This window comes from Gossypium hirsutum, chromosome A06 (assembly GCF_007990345.1).
Source record: "Gossypium hirsutum isolate 1008001.06 chromosome A06, Gossypium_hirsutum_v2.1, whole genome shotgun sequence".
Taxonomy (NCBI): Eukaryota; Viridiplantae; Streptophyta; class Magnoliopsida; order Malvales; family Malvaceae; genus Gossypium; species Gossypium hirsutum.
The window spans coordinates 13116704-13125335 of record NC_053429.1 but is presented as its reverse complement, the minus strand read 5'-3'; the positions used below and the strand labels follow the sequence as shown (position 1 = coordinate 13125335).

The 8632-nt window shown below is 36.5% G+C and overlaps 1 non-coding gene across 1 annotated transcript; it reads right to left on the bottom strand.

Moving 5' to 3' along the window:
- Positions 1-8291: 8291 nt before the first annotated feature.
- Positions 8292-8398, bottom strand: LOC121230997 (small nucleolar RNA R71). The gene has a single exon (XR_005929067.1). It is a non-coding gene; the product is annotated as a small nucleolar RNA R71 (small nucleolar RNA).
- Between the last annotated feature and the right edge of the window lie 234 nt (positions 8399-8632).

The window sequence follows — 8632 nt, the reverse complement described above, 5'->3', positions numbered from 1 at the left end:
ATCATGTATATGTGTTATATGTGCTGAATTGAATTATAATAAATATATGTGTATATCACGAATTGAATTGAGAGTTTGAGGACTAGTTACGAGCTTGAATTGGTAGAATTATGACGTCTGAAAGCCCCGTACGAACCATAGGAATAGTAGAGGATACATATGTTTTAACATCCCAAAATTGGGCCTAGTCGAAAGAGTGGTTTTGGGACCACAAATCCGATGACAAAATATTTGTTTTATGATTATTATGAGGCCTAGAAAATGAAAGTAAGCATGTGTTAAAGTTCCATGGAGGAATTCTATGTGTAAGGTGTCAAGTTGGAAATCAGGGACCAAATTGAATAAATTGTAAAACTTGGATTCTAGAAGCAATTTGTGTGAAACTGTTTGGAATATTAATTAGAGGTCCTTAAAGAGTAATTTTCCCAATTTCTAAGTTTTTGGACAAAAATAGGCATGCATGGAAAATGTTGGAAGTTTAGTAAGGAAGGGCATTTTGGTCATTTGGTAATAAAATCAATAAAAAGGGAAAATGAAGGCAAAAATCAGCCATTGTTCTCCCTCTTGCTGCAGAAATTCTAAGGGACACTATAACTAAGGTTTCTTCACTTTCCAAGCTTAATAGTAATTGACTCTTAGCCCCATTTTTAATGTTCTTTGTATTTTTGATATCCTTGTAACATGTTCTCTCCATTTCTACCCATATTTTAAGCTAGGGTTCATGTTTGCAAAATAACCTAGGTGTGACATGTTTGTTCCTTGATGATTTATGGAGGAATATGAAAGTTAGATGTGTGTTAAACATCTTTTCCTAAGAGACTTTCATGAAAAACCCCTAAAAGGACCTTTTTGCAAAAAGTAAAAATATGTGGTAAAAATGTGAAATAGTGGAAAATGAGGGCTAGTATGAGTTTATAATACATTCAGCTAGGCTTGGGTAACCATGGAATTGCATGTATTTCATTTTACGAGCCTAGGGACTAAGTTGTAAAATTTTGAAATGTTAGTGGCAAAATGGTCATCTTACCCGGGGGTGAATTTTTGGTCCGAAATAAATAGGATGAGGTATTAATAATTTATTTTTACTGATATAGACCCCGATGAACTAATTTCGGAGATGGATCGTGGAAAACAAAAAGTTTCAGAATAACTGAAATACGAAACCTAAGCAATTACCAGGTAAGTTCATGTAACTCGAATGTAAACTATCTTTAAATACATTAAAGATGTATGTACATATACGAATTATAATAGTAATATTTATTGTATGACAACACAAAAATTATTAATGTTATGATGAAATGTCCCGGTCGAATAAAAAGAAATGTCTGATGGATTACTCAAAAATGAAATAATGGTATAAAAGATCTAGCCTGGACGGGTGATCCTATAGTGATCTAGCATCTCGAAGAATGTGTGCTTGACAGATTTAGCCCGGACAGGTAATCTGAATAGGATCTGAATTTAGCCTGGACTGGTAATTCAGACTTGAAGTCGTAGGAGTATATGTCATTGTAGGGGATTTAGCCTGGACTGATAATCCAAACATTACTCTGTGAGTTACGTTGTAGGGGATTTAGCCTAGATTGGTAATCCCGCTATAAAAGTGAGGTTCACGGGAGTGAGCATTTAAAGGATCACTTGCATGATTTGATGGTAAATGAGATATCCATCGAGATTCCAAGAAATTCAACGGGATTAAAACGTTAAATGGGAATAGACATGTTTGAATTGTTGAACTGATCTATAAAGGATGTTACTTTGTACTGGCATGAAACTAACTTGATGGTTGAGTATATGTGATAGGAAATTTTACTACAAATGTCTGGCCTAAATGTCTTGTATGATTGCATGCTAAATAACTGGTAAGTTTACTTTCCCGTTATCCGAACTTACTAAGCATGTTACTGCTTACCCCCTCTTCTTTCCATGTTTTACAGAGCTCGTGGACTCGTAAAGATTGGAAGATGATTGGAGCATTGTCAACACCATCAACTTGTTTTGCTTTGGTATATAGATATTTTATTTTGTTTCAATGACATGTATAGGTCCTGGTTATTTTGTGATATGTGTCATTGGTTGGCCTACGTAAAGGCTTAAATATTAAACTTATTCTTTTTGTATATGGGCATAAGACATGGCTCATTGTGATGTAGGCTATGACCTATTAATTGTGCTTGTTTGTGATTAAATATGGTATATTATAAGTAGACATATGAAATGTGGTCAAACCACTTAGGATGGTTAGGTCATAGTTGGCAATGAGTTGTAACAATGAGCCCAGTCTAAATGTTTTTTTTGAACGAGATGGAAATCCTAAATACAAAGAGGATAAATTAGCATGTACATAACTGATAAGATAAGGTTAACATGCAATAGACCATTTATGGTAGTATTCAGACATATTTAGGCCATGTTAAACATCATTGAGTTTCGCGAATATGAGTGGTTCTAAAGGGTGACCATTGGCTTAGATTTGTAGCCTCTAAAAAGGTCCACACCGATAGACACACAGGCGTGTGTCTAGGCCATGTGTGACACACGGTCAACCTCATGGGCGTGTGGTATGGCCGTGTGTCCTCTGCACCTAAAATATTTAGGTTAGAATGCAAGGTAGTAAAAACACGAGTAGAGGCACGACCGTGTGTCTCAGCCGTGTGGAGGACATGGCCTAGCACATAGGCATGTGTCTTGGTAGTGTGCCCCTAAATGCATGATGACGTCATAAACAGAATACTCGAGTTTTTGGGCGCGGGCGAAAACACGGGCATGTCTAGGCCGTGTGAAGTACACTGGCCAGGGACACGGGGGTGTTCTCAGCCTTGTGTAAACCCCTGTAGGTTCGAAATGAGAAATAAATTCAATTAATTCCACGCGGGTAAGGGACACAGGGGTGTCCCAAAGCACACAGACATGTGCATTGCCTCCACACGGGCGTGTGAGGCTTAACCTAAGAGATTTTCTAAAAACTTTCTTAAGTTCTCGGTTTAGTCCCAGACGATTCTCAATGTATGTCTTGGGCCTCATAGGTCCATAATAGGGACACTACGAATATGATTGATTGGTTTTCAATTGAAACAAAATTTTATTGCCCAAAATTTTCCCGGAAATGTCATGTTCATGCACAGTAATGCCCTGTACCTTGTCCAGATCTCGAGTACGGGTAAGGGGCGTTACATATGTCATGACATAGGATTTTGAGATATGATTTTGTATAAGACCACGTTTGGGATGTTGGCATCGACTTGAGATATCATGTAAAGCCGTGTTTGGGACACTGGCATCAATTAGAGATTACGTGTAAACCATGTCTGGGACATCGGCATCGTATTTGATTTTGTGTAAGACCCTGTCTGGGACAGTGCCATCGATATTGATTACATATAATTCCACGTTTGGGACGTTGGTATTGTACGAGCTTCTTAAGCTATCCGAGTATACTTATTGATTTCAAACGATTCAACGGGCATTCCGAGAAATAAATGAATATAAGTATGTGCATCTGAATCAAGTATGTTGTGAGGTATATGAAATTAAACAATGAAAGTGAGTATGATTATTATCAGTTCATATATGATCTATGTGAAAATGATATGTGGATACTAGCAAGTGAACTATGATCAAATGAATTATATGAGACATGTGGAATTGTAATTGTGTTTTGCCATATATGATTCAGGTACATGTGATTTTTATATGAAATTCTGATACGAAATGTGAGTATGATTCAAATGACAATAAGTAAAATATATGATAATGAACGATGTGTTATATATGCTCATTATATGAAATTGTGGTCTTATGTTTCGGACATGAGAATTATGAAAAATGAAACATGGTTTGGATGTGTGATTTGTTATGGTTATTCTGGTTTTGAAATTCATAAAAAGAAATTGATATAGTTTTATGCATGAAATGTAATAAATGACCATGTTTCGGTTGGTTATGTAATGAAATTGTGTAAGCTTAATTTATATGAATGATCTAATGGTCGTTATTTGAAATTGAAAGCATAGTTTATATGTTCACCGATAAATAAGTCTAATGTAGTTACTTAATGTGGTGATGTTGGATTATATAAGAAAGGTGATTGAATATGTGTATGAAGTTAACTAAATTTGGCTTATTCAAGTTGAATTATATACATGATCTTGTGAAGATTTATTTGCTTATGGCTTACTAAGCTCTCGAAGCTTATTCTGTGTGTTTTTCCTATGTTTATAGATTTTTGGAGATTTGCTCGGGTTGGAAGTCGATGGAGACGTCATCACACTATCCAGTTATCATTTCAGTAAATAATGTTTTGAGATTTGGTTATGTGGCATGTATAGGCTAGAAGTATGTCAATATGTTTTGAGATGTAAATATATGTTTTGCGTAGTGATATGGCTTGATAATGGATGTGAATATGGTTTGGTTTTGTTATGGTTTATCTGATGAGAAAATGGTATGGTCAAATTGGTATGTGTTTAATTGTTAAATTTGGTATAAGTTTGGCATGAAGATGGATAAGAAATTGAGATGTTGTTAATGTATGATTGAATGAATTTGGCTTATGTTTTTGGTATGTTTTGGTATAGATATTGAGCATGAAATAGACTGATGATAACATGACTTGAATGATGTATATTTTGAGATTGAAATTGGCTGAAAATGTGGTATATTGATGCTTGAATGATGCTTGTAGGAATGACTCAAATTGGGTGACATTTTGGCCTTGTAAATGGCCTATTTTGTGCTCACACGGGTAGGGACACGGGCGTGTGTCTGTACATTGTTGCTCAAGGCCATTTCAAAATAAGCCTGAGCAGACCACATGGTTGTACACACGGATGTGTGCCAGGCCGTGTAGCCAGTTTTGAGCACAGGCTTAACACACGGGCGTGTTAGGTGACCGTGTAGACAAGACAATATGTATGCCCTGTTTTACCACGGCGTAGACACACGGTCGTGTCTAATGCCATGTGAGGCACATGGCTTGTTTATATGGGCGTGTGACCTTTGTAACTTAGAAAATTTTGTTAAGTTTCAAAAATTTTATATGTGTTCGGTATAGTCTCGATCTCTTTCCTAATGTATGTTTAAGGTCTCGTTGACCTAAAAAAAGGACTTTATGATGATGTTTAACTATGATGCTATGATGTGTTTGTGAAATGTCTGTAAAATGTTTTGATATGTCCGGTAATACCTCTTGACCCTAATTTGGTGACGAATATGGGCTAGGGGTGTCATGCCGTCTCTTTGATCTTTCTTTACACATTTTGGCATTCTCATAGGAAAACAACCTCAGCACTTCCAACTCATCAAGTTGTAACATCCTTCTCTCACCGGCTTGCTTAAGATCAAAATTTCAATTGCTTCAAACCCCAATAATCTTTACTCTCCAACTCTAATGGCAAATGACATGCCTTTCCAAAGACTAACCGAGAAGGAGTCATTACTAGTGGTGTTTTAAATGTTGTTCGATAGACCCATAATGCATCATTGAGCCTTCGAAACCAATCTTTTCTACTACGGCATACTACCCTTTCAATGATACCTTTGATTTCACGATTCACTCTTTCAACTTGCCCATTAGACTAGGGGTGATAGGCAGCATCAATCTTGTACTTCACATCATATTTTTCAAGCAACCACTTAAGCCATTTGTTCACAAAGTGAGAACCTTCATCACTAATAATAGCTCTTGGTGTCCCAAATCATGTAAACACATGCTAATGTAGGAATTGCATGACTACCTTAGCATCATTTGTAGGGTATGCTTCAGTTTCAACCTACTTGGATACATAGTCCACAGCAACTAAGAAATATTTGTTCCCATACGAAGAAGGAAATGGGCATAAGAAGTCAATGCCCCATACTCCAAATAATTCAATCTCCAAAATCTTTGTCAAGGGCATCTCATTCCTCCTTGATATATTTCCAATCCTTTGGAATTTATCATAGTTCTTCACATAAGCATAAGCATCTTTAAATAGTGTAAGCCAAAAGAAACATGCTTGCAAAATCTTTGCTGCAGTCCGTGAACCACCAAAGTGTCCCCTACTTGGAGATGAATACAATGATACAAGATCTCAGCAATCTCACTTTCAGCTACACACTTTCAGATTATATTATCTACGCACTGTTTAAACAAAAAAGGATCCTCCCAAAAATAATACTGACTATCACGAATGAATTTTTTCATTTGTTGGTATGTCATTTCTCGAGGAATTATTTCATAAACCATAATTTATACATATTTTTATCCCATGCTTAGTGCATTTATAGATGATTTCTCCTTAGAATTGCTGAATTCGATGCTCCTAATCCTTTAATTTCATGTGTTTATACTTATGTGAGCATATGAGAGTAAAAAGGGCGAGAAACAAGCTGAAAATGGCAAAAATGGACCTACATGGGAAATCAACACGGCCTAGACTTTCTCACACGAGCGTGTCACACGGTCGTGTCCCTTTGGCAGTATTGAATCACGACTTACACGGGTATACTACACACCTGTGCTTGTTAAATAGCCTTGACCATGGGCTGGAGTAATCGCACACGGGCGTGTCCCTGCCGAGCCCAAGTTTAGTCCAATCTGGAAAAAGCCAATTTTGGGGGCTCTGAGGCATTCGAAAGCCTATTTAAACACCTGAGGAGGCACTAGAAGAGGGGACGCAGAGTAGGAAGCAAGGAATTACTCAAGGATCAAGACTGAAGATCTCCCTTCAAGTTCCTTCAGGATTTTTGGGTTTTCTTATATTTTGTTATCTTTATACTTTTGAGATGTTTTCTTTCATAAGTATGAACTAAACCCCCCTAAATACCCAAGGGGAATGAAACCTAAGACGGATCTTGTTATTATTATCTGAATTGTATGATAAATATTTGACTTGTTCTTAATTATGTGTTCTTAATTCTTGTTTTGATATTCCAGGTTATTGATTCAAGTTAAGCTCTTATTCAGAGGAGGAATAGACCCTGTCTAAAAGTAAATTTGTCATAATTAAGCGGGGTTGATTGCACGCCTAGAGATAGAGTATTATGATTTTTCCGGATTAGGGTGAAACCTAATAAGGGAATCCATAGATCGAGTTAATGCAATTCTAGGATGTTAATTAGAAAGAGATTTCAATTATTCAACCTAGGGTTAGACATTATTAGTCTCGAGAGACATAATAATATAACTTCGGGATTTCTACGGATCAAGTCAAGTGAATAAATCGCCTGATTTAGAGTCAAATAACAAGTGAAATCTAGGTGGATTTTTCCTTAGGTATTATCTTAATCAATCAAATTTTCCCAAAAGTATTTTCCCAAATTTTCTTTCTGTGCATTCTTAGTTAGTAATTAGTTTACACAACCAAACCTCTTAATTTTTAGGCTAGATAATAAAAAGGAAGTAAATACTAGTACTCGTAGTTCCTTTGAGGTAAATACTAGTACTCGTAGTTCCTTTCAGTTCGACAATTTGGTCTTGCTGAACTATACTACTATTCGATAGGTACACTTGCCTTAATCGTGATAATAAGTTAGTCTTAAGAACGATCCTTTCATAAATCTTTAAAACCTATCACAAATATCACGTATCAAGTTTTTGGCGCCGTTGCCGAGGAACTAGGATATTAGGAACACTCTATTTTATTACTTTAGCCATTTTACTTTTATTACAATTTAAGTTTTTCTTTTCTTTTCTAATTCTTCATTTATTTCCTTCTGACAGGTTTTTCTAGTTTATGACAAGAAGAAACCCGTCAGGACCACTACTTTTTGACGGTGAGATCGACCGTACAGTTCGCAGAAATAGACAAGAAATAAGGCAAAGCTTACGATACACAGAGCAATAGCAAGAGGATGATACTTCAACCACAACTGAGGAGATGGCTGAAAACCAAGAAAATCTGCTACCTCCTGCTATTGCTGTTAATCAGAATCCTGCTCCACGCACTATGCATGATTATGCTAAAACTTCTTTAACAGGAACTAAATCAAGCATAGTTAGACCTGCTGTAGCTGCAAATACTTTTGAACTAAAACCTAACACAATTCAAATGATACAACAATTTGTTCCGTTTGATGGTTTGCAAGACGAAGATCCCAACGCTCACTTGGAAAATTTCTTAGAATTTTGTGACACTTTTAAAATAAATGGAATTTCTGATGATGCCATTCGCCTTCGGTTATTCCCTTTTTCATTGAGAAACAAAGCTAAACAGTGGTTGAACTCATTGCCACAGGGGTCAATCACTACTTGGGAACAAATGACAGAAAAGTTTTTATTAAAATATTTTTCACCGGCTAAAATAGCCAAATTACGTAATGATATCTCTTCTTTTGAGCAGATGGATTCAGAAACACTCTACGACGCATGGAAGAGATACAAGGACCTTTAGAGAAGATGCCCTCACCATGGGTTACCACCTAGTTACAGGTTCAAACCTTTCATAATGGCCTGAATCCTTCTACACGGCAGATGGTTGACGCAGTTGCTAGCAGAACCATCAATAATAAGACACCTGAAAATGCCTATGAATTTATAGAGGAGATGTCACTGAATAACTATCAACGGCAAGTCATGAGGGCAAAGCCAACGAAAACAACTGGCGTTTATAACATCGATTCGGTCACCATGCTCTCTAATCAGGTAGAA